The sequence below is a fragment of the Pleurodeles waltl genome, chromosome 7, assembly GCF_031143425.1.
Source record: "Pleurodeles waltl isolate 20211129_DDA chromosome 7, aPleWal1.hap1.20221129, whole genome shotgun sequence".
NCBI classification, from domain to species: Eukaryota; Metazoa; Chordata; class Amphibia; order Caudata; family Salamandridae; genus Pleurodeles; species Pleurodeles waltl.
Window position 1 is genome coordinate 1,217,124,931 of NC_090446.1, and position 18,471 is coordinate 1,217,143,401.

The window sequence follows — 18,471 nt, forward strand, 5'->3', positions numbered from 1 at the left end:
TCTCTTTTAATAAATACACTACTAAAACATAATGTGGTAGTACACTGGCATTTGCAGACAGTAAATGTCCCATTGAAATGGCCCAAAAAGTTCCCGCAAACTTGCAGCTTTACTGATAAAACCATTTAATGTATTAAAATAATCAATGAAAATTGGGTTTCAGAAAACATATATCATTTGAACATCACCACGTAAAGTTTTCTGATTTGTTTTTATCCTATTAGAATATTTTTGTATCCCACAAAAGTGCAACAAATGGGCTTTCACAACTACTGAAATATATTTTGAAATGTTTGTACAGTTGGCTTATTAGCTATTTAAATGTGTATTGGAAAACATCTGACACCCTGCAGCCTCTAATTTCACACTCTGTACAGCAGGTCAGACAGTTAACTTTTTAAAATCTCAGAACTCTGCAGTCAGAGAAGTAAACTGACTTCTGACCTCGTCCTCGGAACAAAGCAAATGTGACAAGATAAAAAGAAGATTTATAGGCATTTTATTGTTCTTTCACTTTCTCAGTTATCAGAACACCTGTTCTATGTCAACTTGCCAGATTGGGAGCGCAGGTTCTGAATTTAGGTACACCTGATAAAATCTGACTCGTCATAGCGAGTGGGCGAGTGGATTTCTCGAGGCCTGCATTGAGTACAAGTGGTTTCAGTTGATGAAGCAGAAAATGAAGGTTTTGATTTATTAACGCTTAAACGTAGTGTGAAATAATCACGTGTGATTTTAACCGAACTAATAAAGAATGTACGGGGACAAAATGTGCCCTCAGAGTAGTTTGCCAACATTTATAAGCGTGCTTTATATAACGTGATGTATTAGAATTGCACTAATCCGACATAATTATAAACGTGTGCTACGATTTGCTTGTTTGAAATGCTTTAGCTTAGCATTACTTTAGCGGAGGCTTTGGCCTAGTGGCCTGGTCTCACGGTTTAGATGCTCGTATTTTTCCAATGTGCTATTAAACGTGTATTTCTGCTTGAAGCTGTACTTTTCCACAGAAACTGTTCACATGCTTATCTTAAGGTTTCGTGCCAGCCTGGCATATTTTCTCTTTACTTCAAGGTCGACTTGCAGGTGCGGACAATGGAGGCTCTGAAAGTGAGCTAATTGGTAGACAATGTTGCAACTTGCGTACCCATCTCCAAGGATAATGTATGCTTAAGGTAAAGCTTGAGAACTGTCGTTTTTGATTGGACAATTTGAAGCTAACCTATGAACCCTCCAATGGAGACCCTACTGGATTCGAACTGTTGTCTATAAAAACCAGGTGCACGAGAAGAAAGGGGATCATTACGGCCATTACCCGGATACCCGCCATTTTGTAGACTTCGTAGCTATTATGGCCCACTTTGCTGCGACGCCATTTTGAGAGACTTTGATGCTTTCTCTAATCGAGAGAAAGAGACTTTAAATGATTCTGGCCCTAGAGACTTTAACTTTGATTTGTCCCTTTGCATGAAGTAGTAGTTTTACTTTGCCGCCGTGAGGCAATTGCCCCGTCCACCCCTGCCCCTTTGTCCCGTCCCATGCTGATCGAGCAACGGTACCTGTGAGACGAAGACTTCCTTGATTGCTGATCGTAATTGGTAAATATGAAAGGAAATTGTAAAATTGCATTGTGTTTCTTTTAGGTAACCAACTGCTGATTTTGATAAGAGCCCTAGCTAGGAGTTTTTCTAAATTAATGTTGCTAAATTGTTTTTGCATGAAGTCCCACATGCCGATGCTAATTTGAGGTTAGATGAGGATTCCATATGTCGCACGATGCAATTTGAGATCTTGTTATGCTGACTAAATGTATGCAATTAGTTCATTACAGATTATCGTATTAGTGCTTTGCATTGCCATTATCGAATGCCTTGTGATTCAAATGCTACATAGATTACACTTGTTTCACCGCTATGGACAGCTATTAATGTTCATTTATGTTTATCATTTGGTGTTGAGACACATATATATTGTGCTAGCTTTGTTAATATAGGGAAATAAATTCACTAACTTTGCAATAAACTAGTGTGGTTATTCCTGACTGAAAGGTCAGGGTTCGCCGAAATGTATTCTGGACTAATTGTTAAGTGTTATGTTGATCAAGGTATTGCTTATGTTCGTTATTGATTATTGAAAGAGGAAATTGATTGATTAAGAGTACGGAGAGTTCCCACTTAGTCAAAAGATTCATCGGCCTAAAGAGCGTCCGAACACAGGTAAATTATTACTACGGACCGCTCTATCAGTAGATGGTAGCAGAGGACGGTTTCGTCTTTTGGGACCCTGTACTCTTAAAATACATGGTGTTGAATTAACGGTTACGCATTTTGAGACTCCACTCGAGAAGTTGAATTAGATTTTTTGGGTAAAATAGATTGACAGAATGATGATGGGCTAGGTCCACCGCGACTTTCCCGGGATCTCGGAGCTTGCGAATGGAGAGAACGGAGGTGTGGAAACAGCGTTGGCGGTACTAGTGATGGTATGAGTGAAGTTAGGGTTTTGCGCTTGCACAGCTTATTGCCGCAGGGTGTGTGAAAAGGGTGCGAGGGATTTTTTTTCTTTTAAGGATAGCGGAGGTGCGACTCCGAGTGTAGAAGTAGAGAAGTCGTCGAACTTCATAGAAATAGCGGAGGTGCGGCTCCGAGTGTGAGAGTAGGGAAGTCGTCGAACTTCATGTGCGTGTGGCGCTTTGTGCATAAAAAGGTCCACGTGGTTGTTGTTGTTGAGACGGGCCCTGCGAGGTCAAGAGACTCCGGAGTATGTTGATCCATGTTGTGGTCTGGGCGGTTTAGTAGGTTGATCGGGCGTGGTCAACGAGTCGGTACGTGTGGTAGGGAGTGAAAGAAACTTCGACTTCGGGCTTTGACAAGATTCTAAGTGCACTAGAATAGATCATTGACAAGTTGAGAGTAGGTCTGCAGGTCAGATTTGCTTGCGAACGTGGGGACCGAGAAAGACGGAATAGCGGCCGAGGCTAGTGAAAGGTCCCTAAGGTCCTGAAGCGACTGTGTTACCCTTCCTGTAGTAAACCGACAGATCTGTTTTAGTTTTTGGTAGCTCGCAATACATGCAAGAAGTTGTTACGAGAGGAGCTGAGTGAAGGAAGACTAGCCGCGAGGCTTTGTCAGCCGCAGTGTGTGTGAGTGTGACGTCACTAGGAGCCGCGCTGGGATAGGTTGGTTGGAGAGAAGGGTCACGCACGGATTGGACGCAGTCCGTGGGGCTCGATTGCAAGGGGAAAGGCAGGCGAAGAGTATTCCGGGAATTAAAGTCACCTATTGATTACAAATTTTGTGGAATAAAAGTGACCTATTGATTATAAACTTTGTGAAATAAAAGACGAGAAAATGAAATTCCTTAAAGCATTTAGGAGTGCGATGAAGGGGGAGTCTTACATCAAAGCGAGCGTAGGAGAGGAGACGCCGCCCGAGGGCACACCAGCTTACATTGTAATGGAGGAAAAAGGGGTAGCTCCGTGTCTTTGGCTAAAGCAATGGCACAAACTGACAGAGAAACATGGGAGCGTAGCGTTCCCGATACATGGGACATTCAATATAAGGATCCTAGAGAATCTGAGATTCACGATGTATGAAATGAAGGTGCCTCCAAGGCCAGCCCAGTTTGAGGCTCTAGCAATCTGGGAATTAATGGCTAGACAGCAACAGAAAAATAAGTTTGAAACAAGGATGAGGAAGGTAGAAAAGACACTAGCGGATGCTAGGTGGGATAATGCGCAGAAGGTGTGGAGGTCAGATGTATTGCAGGGGATAAAATTGTTTCCCGCAATTACTAAGGAAGAAGAGGAGACAGGTAAGAAAGCTACCTGTAAGACAGACAGGAAGTGTTCCAAGGATAGAGAGGACGAGGAAAAGTTGAGAAGAGAAGAGGAGTTAGAGGATGAGGAGTTAATAATGCAATTGCTGAACGACCGTCCACCACCTTATGCGGAGAATGGACAAGGTCCAAGTACCAGTTCTGCCCCTCCGGCACCGGTACAGAACAGTGAAACCCAGAGTTCAGGAGCGTCATCGGGGTCTAAGGACCCGAGTTTACTGTTTACCCCGCAGATACCGCAGGTTAGGAGAATATATCCAGATGTGCCCATGTTGAAACCAGCAGAAAATTATCAGCCGCAGATGCCAGGGTACTACAGCAATGACAATAGTGGAGGAATGGTTCTAGAACAAACCGTAAGGGGAGTACAGAATGGTCACAATCCAACAATGATACAGGCTGAATCAACTCAGTTTATGATGCCTCAAAAGCAGATGCAGGGAGGAAACGCACATGCTCAGATGACGGGGAGTCAGATGGGCATGCCGGCAATGATGACCCATAGTATGGGAATGAACATGCCTCAGAACATGGGAAATGGACAGAACCCAGACGCGATATCACTACCCATTACTGTAGGTCCACCGGTACCTCTGTACAGTCAGCCTAACTTAGGTATGAGCGGTCAGGGATCAATACTGCAGAATGGGACAGAAAGGAGGTGCATAGAGAACACTCCAGGGATAACTCCTATAGTGGCTCAGCCAAATGGATCTGGACCCTTGATGGAGTTTAGTCCCATATGTGCTCAGTCTACACTGGTGAGGTCGAGTCCCCCACTGATGATACCTTTAACATCGAATACTGAAAAGTTGCCGCAACCATCAATGGCAGTCGATGTGAATGCTACACTGATGGGGGTAAATGCGCAACAGCTGACACAGTGGTTCAACAGTTTAAATTCCACACAAAGTTCAGCCAGTGGGAAAGGAGAAGAATATATGAATAGGGTCAGGTTGAACATGGAAGCACAAGAATTGGTGGAAGGGACTATGGGTGTAAATAGGTTAGAGTCCTACACGGAAGAAGAACTGAGGTATCTATGTCCCAGGATTACGAAGGAAGTGAACAAGGTACATAAGAGCTTGCAGGAAGCAGCTGACAGAAACGGGGTTGACATAGACAAGATGAAACACTTGAGCAGAAGCTACAGGTTGGATTTTGGAACCACAGATTTTGAACACATGAGGTCAGCAGGCATGAAGACACACCTTAGAGAATTGCTACAGAGTGCACAAGTGTGGAGGTGCTTAGACAAGTGGGAAAGCAGATGGGTAAAGAGGAAGGAAAAGAGGAGGGACAGTGCTACAGAGCATAATGAGAAAAGACCACAAAGCAGCGAGACAGTAACCATGTTACCAATGAGGGAGACAGCAGGGGGAAAATTAATACATGTACCATGGCACAGAAGCGACATTCAGTCATTTACGGATGATTTTCCCAAACTGAGAGAGAAGCCAATTGAATGGTATCAACAGACTGATAGGTTTGTGAAGCTTGCAAAATGTCTCTGGGAAGACCTGAACACTCTCTTTGAGATCGTGGTTCCGGCAGATTTTTGGGAGGATTGCAAAAGAGCTGTAGGTTGGCCGACAAGTGAACCAGAGAGAGACAGGGAGACGGGTGCACCATCACCTATGGTGATGAGCTTGTACTATAAGGTGATTGAGCATTTGAAGACGAAGGTTGCCGCGAAAAATGTGGATTGGCAGAAGATTGATCGAACTGCCCAAGAGGCTAAAGAATCGATTCATAGTTACTATGAGAGGTTGTTGAAGGCGTTTAAGAACTACAGTGGCACGGAAACAATAGAGGCGAAGGATATGCTTCATTTTGTGTTCAGATTTGTGGAAGGGTTGAGACCAGAGATAAGTCAGATGATAAAGTCGCATTTGATTTGCTGGCAGTCGAAACCGATTGATGAGGTCTTGAATTATGCGAAATACTGTAGCGACGAGATTGAGGTGAAACAGAAAAAGCTGAAAGAGAAGGTGATGATGATGCAACTTAAAGCAGCTCAGACAGGTCTGCAAGGTTTGCAAGGGATGCAAGGGTTCCAACAGCAGGTGCCGCAACCGCAGCCGCAGTTGCAGGGAAACATGTTGTTTCAGCCACAGGCCAGAGGCAGAGGCAGAGGAGGTTTTGTGAATAACGGTCCGGATTTAAACACTGTTGTGACGGGTGTGCAGGCAATGAAGAAGGTGATGCCGTGTCACGTGTGCGGAATTGTCGGTCATTGGAAACGCGAGTGCCCGATGGTGGTGCAGGAAGGTGCAGGTGCAGGTGTAGGTGTTGGTCAGCAAAACAATGATGTCAATGCCTTTCAGACAATGAGGGGACCGAAAATGAGAGGGCCAAACCAAAATTTTCAGACCATAAATCAATTGCAGGGATTACAACCTATGCAGCCGCAGCAGATGCAGATGCCTCGTATGCAGATGACGCAAATGCAGCCGATGCAACAGCAGTTACCCATGGTACCTAATCAGCAAATGCAAATACCTTTGGCACCAATGAGTCAGCAGCAAGTGATGGTTCCTCCACAGGTCTCGGGTCAGGTAATGAGTACAAATGGCACCGTACAACAGTTCCCATTACACAGTGAGAGTGGAATAAACAATGTATGGGAGAGTGAAAGCTCAGAAGAAGAAGGAGATTGTGTGCTTGCAGCATCCTTGGAAGTTGATCAAAAGGGTCCGTACGTAGAGGGAAGAGTAATGGGTCATCGTGTTTCATTCTTGGTGGACACGGGAGCCACACGTTCAACTGTTAAGAGCAGTGAAGTACCAAATTTGCCACTCTCAGGGAGGACAGTTCAAGTGGTGGGAGTAGCAAACACGCACCTGACGAACCCAATAACAGATCCGGTACCAGTCAGCATCGGTAACTATCAAGGGGTGCATCAGTTTGTGATATGTGACTCAAGCCCGATAGCACTGTTAGGGAGAGACCTATTGTGCAAATTGGGTTGTTCGATCATGTGTTCGAACGAAGGAATAACAATCCAGACGAGCAGTGATGGGGAAGAAGAGGACAGTGTAGAGGGGGATGAAATGGAAACGGTAGATGAAGAGTATCCTCTGATTTGTCTTTTCCCGATGATAACTGAAGAAGATATTCCAGCTGAATTACGGGAGACAGTCGGAAAGGAAGTGTGGGACATGACAGGGAAAGAGGTGGGATTGATGAAAGGAGTGGAACCAGTGAAAGTGACTGTAAAGTCCAATGCAATCTTTCCCCAGACCCCACAATACCACATGGCACAAGACACCCTCATGAAAGTTGCTCAACTTATTGACGAATTTGTAAAACAAGGAGTACTGAAAGAAGTGTTAAGTAGTCCATGTAATTCACCAATAATGGGACTAATAAAGCCGAGTGGAAAGGTCCGACTTGTGCAAGACTTGAGGAAAATAAATGACATCATAGTCAAATGCTGCCCAGTAGTACCGAATCCAGCTGTGATAATGTTTCAAATCCCTTGCGATGCCGAATGGTTCTCGGTCATCGATTTGTCACAAGCATTCTTTTCTGTGCCTCTTCATGAGGACAGCCAATTTCTCTTTTGTTTCAAATTCCTAGACAGAGTGTACAGTTGGTGTCGAATTCCTCAAGGGTTTTCAGAGTCACCGTCGATATTCAATCAGATTCTAAAGAAAGACTTGGAAGAGTTAGAGTTGCCATTCGAGTCAACCCTAGTACAGTACATTGACGACTTACTGGTTGCATCAAAGACAGAAAGCGACTGCACGGCCGATACCATTGCTCTGTTGAACCATTTGGGAAGGAATGGACACAAGGTGTCTCCTTCCAAATTTCAGTTCTGTCAGAAGAAAGTGAAATACTTGGGTCACCAGATAGAGAAGGGATCACGGAGAATAATGAAGGAAAGAATAACAAGTGTACTTCAAATGAGTCCGCCCAAGACGAGAAAGGAAATGAGGAAGTTTTTGGGAATGGTGGGCTACTGTCGCCAGTGGATTCCCAACTTCTCGACTCTAGCAAAACCTTTACTGAAACTGACCCAGAAGGATGCCTTGGATCAAATTGAACTGAAAGGAGATGAGATGGATGCTTTTGTTGAATTGAAAGAGTGCATGTGCAGGGCTCCAGCTTTAGGTATGCCTGATTACACAAAGCCTTTCACATTGTTTTGTCATGAACGTGATGCATGTTCTTTGTCTGTCTTGACTCAAGCCCATGGTGGCGTAAACAGACCAGTAGCGTATTTTTCAGCTACTTTGGATCCGGTCGCAGCAGCACTCCCAGGGTGTTTGCGCGCCGTAGCAGCAGTTGGTATCAGCCTCACTCAGAGTGAAGGAATAGTGATGGGACACCCAGTAACAGTCATGGTCCCTCACTCAGTTGAGATACTTTTGACCCGCTCCCGAACGCAACACATGACTGGAGCAAGACTCACAAGGTATGAAACGATTATTCTGGGCTCACCGAATGTGCAGCTGAAAAGGTGCACTACGTTGAATCCAGCAACCTTGCTTCCTGGAGAAAATGCTGAAATTGAGAACGCTGAAGACGTCGAGCATGACTGCCTTCAGGTGACTGAATTTTGCACAAAACCTCGACCGGACATTAAAGATACTAAGCTTGATGAAAATGACCAAATTCTTTTTGTTGATGGTTCATGTCTAAGAGACGGGATGGGGATTTTGAAAGCAGGATACGCTGTATGCACTGTAACAGGGGTCTTGGAAGCGGGATGGCTTCAAGGAGTCTATTCTGCACAAGTAGCAGAACTTGTAGCCCTTACCAGAGCATGTCAACTGTCTGCATTGATGAAAGTCACCATTTACACTGATAGTCAATATGGATTTGGGATTGTGCATGACTTTGGACAACTATGGTCACAGAGAGGGTTCCTGACTTCTTCAGGATCCCCAGTGAAGAACGGGGAGAGGATAAGGGAATTGTTACACGCCATTCAAGTGCCAGCCGAAGTTGCAGTGGTAAAGTGTAGTGCTCACACGAAAGGACAGGACTATGTTTCTCTGGGAAATGCATATGCGGATCAGGTCGCAAGATTTTGTGCCCTGAACTGTATATTACTCAGAGATGAATGGAATTCAATAAGTGAGCCAGAACTCGAACCAGCTGAAGCATTTGCCTTGAAGGTCGTAGATACAATAGATGAATTAAAAGCATTACAAAATAATGTCAGGGAGGATGAAAGAGATTCCTGGATTAAATCACAATGTATAAAGAGACAAGACGAGTTATGGGTTTCACATGAGGGAAAATTTGTTTTGCCAAATAGTCTCTTATCACAGCTTGCGCGGTTCTATCATGGGCAAGCTCACCTAGGGAGAGATGCCATGATAAGATTGTTCAAAATTGATTGGTTTAACCCCAGATTTCGTCAAGCTGCAGAAGCAGTTTGCCATCGATGTGTCACTTGCCAGCAGATGAACCCAGGAAAGGGAACAGTTGTGAACACGAGTCACATTGGTAGGGCAAGCGGGCCTTTTAGTCGAATGCAGATGGACTTCATTGAGATGCCTGTACATGGAGGTCTGAAGTATGTGTTGGTGATTGTGTGCATTTTTAGTCACTGGATTGAGGCGTACCCCACACGTAGAAATGACAGCCTTACAGTTGCAAAGCTACTGTTGAGAGAGTTGATACCACGTTTCGGATTCCCGATCTCTTTAGAATCAGATAGGGGAAGTCACTTCAATAACGAGGTGATAAAGTTACTTTGCGAAGCGCTGAACATTGAGCAGAAACTGCATTGTAGCTATCGCCCTGAAGCATCAGGACTGGTGGAGCAGATGAATGGTACACTAAAATCAAGAATGGCGAAAAAATGTGCATCGACAAATTTGAAATGGCCTGACGCATTGCCCTTGGTGCTAATGTCAATGAGAAACACCCCTGATAGAAAGACTGGATTGTCTCCGAACGAAATTCTCATGGGCAGGGCTATGAGACTTCCTGCAGTTCCCGCAAACGCGCTTTTGAATATTACAGATGATATGGTGTTAGACTACTGCAAAGGACTGGCTGACGTGGTTCGCTCTTTCTCTCACCAGGTGGAAGCGACCACCTTGCCACCGATCCAAGGTCCAGGACACGCACTGAAAGCAGGTGACTGAGTCGTGGTGAAGAAGCACGTGAGGAAGTCGTGCCTGGAACCCCGTTGGAAAGGTCCTTTCCAAGTGATCCTGACGACAACTACCGCTGTGAAGTGTGCGGGGGTTCCCAACTGGATTCACGCCAGTCACACAAAGAAGGTGTTGTGTCCCACAGATGAGGAAGTTGAAGCGCTGAAACTGCCAGTGCCTGATAAAACAGTGCTGAGTGCTGAGACAGAACAAAACCGAACTGAAAGCGAACAGGCAGAAGCAGGAGAGAAAGAGATATTATTGGAGGGCGAAGAGTCCGACTCACTTGGGGAAGACCAAGGAGAAAGTTCAGACAGCGACGAAGAAGCTACAGGTGACAAAGAACCTGAAGCAGCTGAGGGTAGCAAAAAGCCTGAAGCAGCTGAAGGTGACAAAGAACCTGAAGCAGCTGAAAGTGATACAGAGCCCGGCGAAAGTAACGGTGACGAAGGGCTCGAAAAAGGTGAAAAAGCAGGAGAGCCTGATCAGAGGAGGGCTTTCCCAGAAACAGACGATACAGAAAAAGAAAAAGAGAACGTGATCGATTCCCCTGAAGGAGGGGACAAGGCAGAGCAGAACGAAAAAGTTCAAACCTCTACAGAAAAGGTCGCAGGTCCATCAAATGGACATGGTGCAAAGAGGAGACTAAGTATATCACCAGTAAAACAAAGGTCCGGAGAAGGTTTGAACGACGGAGAAAGGCCAAAAGTAAAAGAGAAAAGAAAAGAAGTGTCTGTCGTGGTACCAACCTCGAGTGAAGAAAAAGACTTGACAAAAGAGGAAAGTACCAGCGAGGCAGAATCGAAAAGAGAAGCAAAATTGAAAAGGAAAAGGATACCGAACAGAAGGTATTCCGGTCCAGAATGGGCATATGCAGTCAATGACGATTGGACTGACGAGTTTGTATCTCTAAGCATCGAGAACGAAGAAGAGGAAGAGATACCAATAGAAAAGAAAAGTTTTATGGACAGTGTTGATTGAAGGGGTGATAAATGATATTGCTTGCTACAATCTAACGTGAAATAGACAACCAGCTGAGACATTGCTAAACCGGATGAGACATTTGCTAAACCGATAAAGACTGAGTTATTGCCGAATTGAGACAAATGCTGCTAACCAATAAGTGACTGGCCTTTTGAAGAAGACGGTGTGAACATTGCGCTCGCTCAGCTCTGTAACTGAATTGCTAAATAAGTTTCATTTATAAGTGCTTCTAGCTCTCTGATTCTATACAGATCATGACGCAAAACAATAGAAAGAAATATTGTAAATATGTGTGTATAGGCTTGGTAATTACATGTGTACTAATAGTAATGGCAATTATGCTTGGAATACGTGGTAAAACTGAGAATGAGAGAATTGAGGCTTCTACTTTTGCTCCTGTTACTGTCACTGAACTAACCGCATTGAAAAGGCTAGCACTGGATGAGAGACTCTTGCATGATAGGAAAGAGCTTTCGTATAATGTTTTCTATCGCTTACTAACAGAATATGTTGAGACAATGGATGCGAAAGATTGTTATGTGTGTACCCAGATACCGACATCAGTGAAGGAAGGGGTGACATATCACCACATGCCTCTTACATACGGGATTACATGTAGTATAGTAATGTCTAGGTTTTATGGTCAAACTAACATACAGTATTTTTACTCAAATTATGATGTTACCTTTGCTTATGTTCCTATAATAGCGCAGCTAAGCCAGACTGCAAAAGATTGGGATGCAAAAATTATGAGGGAATTTTTCGAGCCAATGCAACCTTTTGAAACGGCTCATGCTCATAGGGAAAATCTTACCTGCTCGCTCTCTGCAGTAGAAATAAGCTTTTTAGATCGCACAGATGATAGAAGGGCTCAAATGAAGGCGAAATTAGAAAAGGAGTTACATAAGAGGACTTCAGTAGATAATTATGATTTTGCCGCAATAAAGACACAAGGGAAAATTGCTTTAGATGCTTGGCATGTAGGGAAGTTTTGTATATATCGAGGTGAATCTTATTATGACAACATTTTTGTAGGAGCGAGTGAGTGTAAACACACGTTTATCTTTAAGGCCAAATGGACATTCATGATGGACGGACTTGACCCTGTCATTCCAGGTGTATATTACATTTGTGGGTATAATGCCTATTATCGTCTTCCAAAGGGATGGTGGGGAAGATGTTATTTGGGTATAGTATTCCCAAAGGTTTATCAGCTGGATGACCTATCGATGATTCAAAAGATATCTGGATCCCATCGTATCCAGAAAAGAGAGACCGCAGCTGCTGTGGTAGGTGATATATTTGGAGCCATGATTCCTTCATTGGGAGTTGTGCTTAATTCCATCAAAATAAGAAAGTTGTCTACTATAGTGGATAACATGCTGACAAAGTTTTCAGGTGCTATAATCCTGATAGATGCTGAACTTGCAGCGGAAAGAGCTATGACTCTTCAAAATAGGCTTGCTTTAGACATTCTTTTAGCAAAGGATGGCGGTGTTTGCAAAATGCTTGGTGCACGACACTGTTGTACCTATATACCTGACAATAGTGTGAAAATTAAAACTATGCTTGCTAATCTAACAAAAGAAAGTGCAGATTTGAAGGAACTGAAAGAACCAGGAGTGTGGGAGAAGGTTGGAAAAGGACTTGCTTCAGTGGGACATTGGATTGGGGGAATTTGGAATGGAATATTGCTAAAAATAATAGAGGGAATTTTAATAGTGATAATTTGTGTATTTGGAATTTGGGGAATAAAAAGGGGAATAATAATGATTATGGAAAGAATAAAAAGAAGAAAGGAGGAGAAAATTATGAAAAGAATGGCAGAAGAATACAAAGCGCAAACTAGGGGAACTAAAAGGAAAAGAGAACTGACAGAATTTTAATGGAATAAAATTTGTGGGCTTAATTTGTGTGATGACAAGTAGTCATCAGAGGAGGGATTGATGAAGCAGAAAATGAAGGTTTTGATTTATTAACGCTTAAACGTAGTGTGAAATAATCACGTGTGATTTTAACCGAACTAATAAAGAATGTACGGGGACAAAATGTGCCCTCAGAGTAGTTTGCCAACATTTATAAGCGTGCTTTATATAACGTGATGTATTAGAATTGCACTAATCCGACATAATTATAAACGTGTGCTACGATTTGCTTGTTTGAAATGCTTTAGCTTAGCATTACTTTAGCGGAGGCTTTGGCCTAGTGGCCTGGTCTCACGGTTTAGATACTCGTATTTTTCCAATGTGCTATTAAACGTGTATTTCTGCTTGAAGCTGTACTTTTCCACAGAAACTGTTCACATGCTTATCTTAAGGTTTCGTGCCAGCCTGGCATATTTTCTCTTTACTTCAAGGTCGACTTGCAGGTGCGGACAATGGAGGCTCTGAAAGTGAGCTAATTGGTAGACAATGTTGCAACTTGCGTACCCATCTCCAAGGATAATGTATGCTTAAGTAAAAGCTTGAGAACTGTCGTTTTTGATTGGACAATTTGAAGCTAACCTATGAACCCTCCAATGGAGACCCTACTGGATTCGAACTGTTGTCTATAAAAACCAGGTGCACGAGAAGAAAGGGGATCATTACGGCCATTACCCGGATACCCGCCATTTTGTAGACTTCGTAGCTATTATGGCCCACTTTGCTGCGACGCCATTTTGAGAGACTTTGATGCTTTCTCTAATCGAGAGAAAGAGACTTTAAATGATTCTGGCCCTAGAGACTTTAACTTTGATTTGTCCCTTTGCATGAAGTAGTAGTTTTACTTTGCCGCCGTGAGGCAATTGCCCCGTCCACCCCTGCCCCTTTGTCCCGTCCCATGCTGATCGAGCAACGGTACCTGTGAGACCAAGACTTCCTTGATTGCTGATCGTAATTGGTAAATATGAAAGGAAATTGTAAAATTGCATTGTGTTTCTTTTAGGTAACCAACTGCTGATTTTTATAAGAGCCCTAGCTAGGAGTTTTTCTAAATTAATGTTGCTAAATTGTTTTTGCATGAAGTCCCACATGCCGATGCTAATTTGAGGTTAGATGAGGATTCCATATGTCGCACGATGCAATTTGAGATCTTGTTATGCTGACTAAATGTATGCAATTAGTTCATTACAGATTATCGTATTAGTGCTTTGCATTGCCATTATCGAATGCCTTGTGATTCAAATGCTACATAGATTACACTTGTTTCGCCGCTATGGACAGCTATTAATGTTCATTTATGTTTATCATTTGGTGTTGAGACACATATATATTGTGCTAGCTTTGTTAATATAGGGAAATAAATTCACTAACTTTGCAATAAACTAGTGTGGTTATTCCTGACTGAAAGGTCAGGGTTCGCCGAAATGTATTCTGGACTAATTGTTAAGTGTTATGTTGATCAAGGTATTGCTTATGTTCGTTATTGATTATTGAAAGAGGAAATTGATTGATTAAGAGTACGGAGAGTTCCCACTTAGTCAAAAGATTCATCGGCCTAAAGAGCGTCCGAACACAGGTAAATTATTACTACGGACCGCTCTATCACAGTTCACATGGGGAGTAAATACAAGATGGACCATGAAAAGACACCACTCATCTCCCCCACTCCCTTTGACCACTTCCCACGAATGTAGTGTCAAACATGCCTCCACCGCTGTGAAAAGGGTCCCTTGCTCCATAAGAAATAACAAAATTATCATGGGGGTCTTCATTAGGGCAAAAGAAGAGAAACAACAGGGGAGAGGTGCCCAAAGCGCTAACCTCATACTGGTGGAAGACTACCGCTTTCACCAAGTGCTAAGCAGCACAGGTATGGTGGTGGCAGCATACCGTGTAGTGATCAGTAGAAGTAAACAGGTCCTTTTTACCCTGTGTCACTGGAGGGAGGCCTACAGACTCACTCGTCTTTTTAAAAGTTTTGCTGCTGTGTGCTTAACTCACCTGTGGCACACATAAGGTAGATGTGAAGTGCTATGCAGCATAGGAGTAATCACCTTGCACTAGATGTATGTGTGCCTGGTTGTGCAGTATATGTGTGGTTTGTGCACATACTGAGTATATGCCTGCTGGGAATACATTACATGAGATACATAGTACTATGCAGTGCATGCGCAATGAAATCATGTGCTCGGTCTTTGTGTGCTTGCATAAAGTCCAGTACATGAAAGGTGAAGTGTTGTGCAGCACACACATGGTGAGTGCTGACAGTGTGTGTGTTTGCAAATAGCTCACCCTGGTATACTGTAGAAAAGCTTCAGTGCTGAACAGCGTGCACAGACTGAATGTGTGTACTGACTGTGTTTGTATTTGTACATGGAGTTAACAATGCTGGGCAGTAAATGTGCTGTGAATGTACACTGTGTGAGTGTGCCTGCACTGGTACATTACATGGAGGACCCTTGGTTCCATTTTGGAAAGGTCAGTCCTGTCTGGTGAAGTAATAAGATGTAGAGGAATCCCCACAGACAGATTTGTGTATTGCTGCATTCCTGTAAGCTGGGTAAGACACACTGGAGGAAGGGAGGAAGGGACTCTCTCTTTGCACTTCAAAAGGTTGCTCTTTGATTATCATATGTAACTATGTCTTTGGCCATGCACGCCATGGGGTTCGCCATAGGGCCTGGCATGCGGCCAGGCCCTGCTCCCAACCTCCTGTGAGTAACCAAACCCCACCACTTCTAACCCCTCACCAACAGCCAAACCCCACCATGTACAGTCCTTTTTTTCTAAATTATTTGCTCGATCCCTCTGAACTCTTGCAAGAGTTTCTTGGGAGCACAAGGGGTTGCGCTAGCTCCCAAGGGACTCCCACAGAATCACGGCACCCTAATAGAAACACTGTTTTCAGATTTCACCCCAGGGTGGGGAAGTCCCTCATGGACCTTCCCTTCAAGGCCTAACGGGTCAGAGTATTCCTACCCTGTCCCCCTTATACCTTAATTATTTTTAACTTTCAGCATATCAGTACTGTGTCCATGAGTCCTGTAATGACAGTCCCAACATTTCGGCTTGTTTTGCGGCCAACCAATCAGGGCAAGTGCTATTGTGGGAGCCTCACTGCCACGAGAGCGAGACAGCAGATGGGTAAAAAGGCAGTCGCTGCCAGATTGCTCTGTTATTTGAAGTTGCGTGCCTGCAAGAATCTTGAATACCTAACTGTCCAGATACATATAAATTTTAACCTTAATTTCCTGAGAACTACTGAAAGCTATTACACCAAATAATAGCACACTTTTTAGGTGAAGATCTAGCTTTCTGCAAAGTTTGGTGTAATTCTTTTATCATGATTTTGGCTGTAGCACTGTCTAAAATTCCCTCTAGAATTGCATGTAGAAAATGTGTTTTGTGACTCCCCCCTTTTTTTGCCCCCCACTCCGCTTGATGGATCACCCAAAAACCTTCCAGAAAGGATCTGAGGTAGGTGAACTTTTAAAAAAAAAGCTTTGTGAAGTTTTGTCAAACAGCGCAAAAGTTATTAGCAAAACAAATTGCTGCCTGTAAATCAAATTGTTTGGACACAGCCTACATCTATAGATTGTGAACCCTAATTTCTCAAAAACTATCAAATGGATTTAGACAAAATCACAAAAAGCATGCTTTCTGAGTAAAGATCTAACTTTGTTCCAGATTTGATGAAATTCTGTTCAGCCATTTTTCTGTATCGCTGTTCAATTTTCCTATGGAAAATTTCATGGGGAAAAATGCATTTTAGGACCCCCGTCCTTTTTTTGGGCCCCACTTGAGGAATCACCCATGAAACTTTCTTGGAAGGATCTGAAATGGATGAGAATGCTTTTGGGAACGTTTTGGGGAGATTAACCTAACTGCACCAAAGTTATTAGAAACTAAATTATCAATTTGCTATGGAAACATGGTCTTAACTGCAACAACCCACGAAACCACTGTTTACATCTGAGTTTGGGTGTATGTATACACTGCTAAATCTTTTTATGTATAGATATTTGCGCACATACATATATAATCTGATTTAAACATTTAAAGCACACACTGCTTTGTAATGAAAGGCAGCTGTACAAATTAATGTGTGTGTCAAGGTGAGTGAAGTGTCTGTCCTTTTTCTGTGTCAAGTCCTGGCACATTTAGCAGCTAAAGTGGTGGGAAATCAGGAGGGCGGGCAGGAAAAATGGAGCTGAGGCACACGCTGCTTTCAGCTCCCTTCTAGAGACCCCCATTACAGGAATTCCCCCTTCCGTATACAAAAGGTAAGCACAGAAGTATTGTCCCTACAGACCGAAGAGCTGTTTGGCAGAGTTTAGAGAGAGGAATTCGAATTCATGGGGGATCTCATATTATACAGGACCACAAAAACCCGTGACGTGTTCTCTGCGCCGACTTTCCTGGGAGTCCAGCAATTATAAGGATTTTACTATAGGAATTAGGGTCAAAATTGTTCTGAACCCGGTGATATTTAAACCAAATGTTGGCTCTGCGTTGAAGAATAGATCACGAATCGCAGACAGTACACTCAAAGGAAGCAGAAAAAACTCTCAACACAGCTTTTCTTGGAGAAACACTTTGAGTTGCCAAACACACATCACGTCGTTTAGTCACACTGGAGACCATCTGCATAAGAGTCACAAGAAAGACTGAAATAGCCCCTGTAATGCATGCTATTAAAAAATAGAAAGCGAGCAAATGATTTACCATGTGTATACTATAGGAAATGATCGGTCTAATGTTTCCTTGTGTGTTGAGCAGCTACGATTTCAAAGACAATGCAAAAAATAATGGCATCAAAAACCGGTACGGTACATTCAGTGTATTATTTCCTCTGGGTTTTGACCCAAAACCTGTGATTTAATATTCATTTAGCATTAGCATGTCTGCAAGTTTTGGTTTTGCCTATTTTGAGATGTATGAGAACTCGTGTACAGAATTATTTTCATTGATAGAAACATAGGCCTGTAGCACGGTACTGTCACACGGGCTTTGCCACAGAGGCCCCATGACTGCTTTTTTAACTTTATGTGAGCCTCTAAAACAACCGTCATTTGGCACGCTTGGATAATGCTGTGACATCTTCCTTTTAGGAACTGCTGCGCCTGGTAACCCTACCATGAAGAAGGAGCGTATCCATCATTTGTGCAGGAGCTCCAGGGGTACCAGGGCCGGGGGTTGTGGGGCCCACTGCAGTCTTAGCTGCCAATAAACGCCGATAATTGCTCAATTTTATTTCTCCAGGTGAGAAAGGGGGCATTATCCTTTTTTTGCAGTGAGGTCCATGGCTTGATGGGCTCTTATTCCGATAGCATTTTAGTGACTCTTGCCACAATGTCCAGCCCATAAGTAACGGTTTCAATATCCTTTTCACATAACATGTCCACTATTTCCAGATTTATTTTTTATCAGAATCTCCAACGTGCTTATTGTGGAATTCCTAAGTTTTTAAAACTATCCCCTCTGTGTTTTTTGCTTTTAAGGCCTTTTCTCCACTACTCAAAACGTGTTGTTATGGGCAGGACACAAAGGGTAACTACAGATAGCCTGCTCCCGGTTTATACACAATTTACACCTTCAGTTCTATC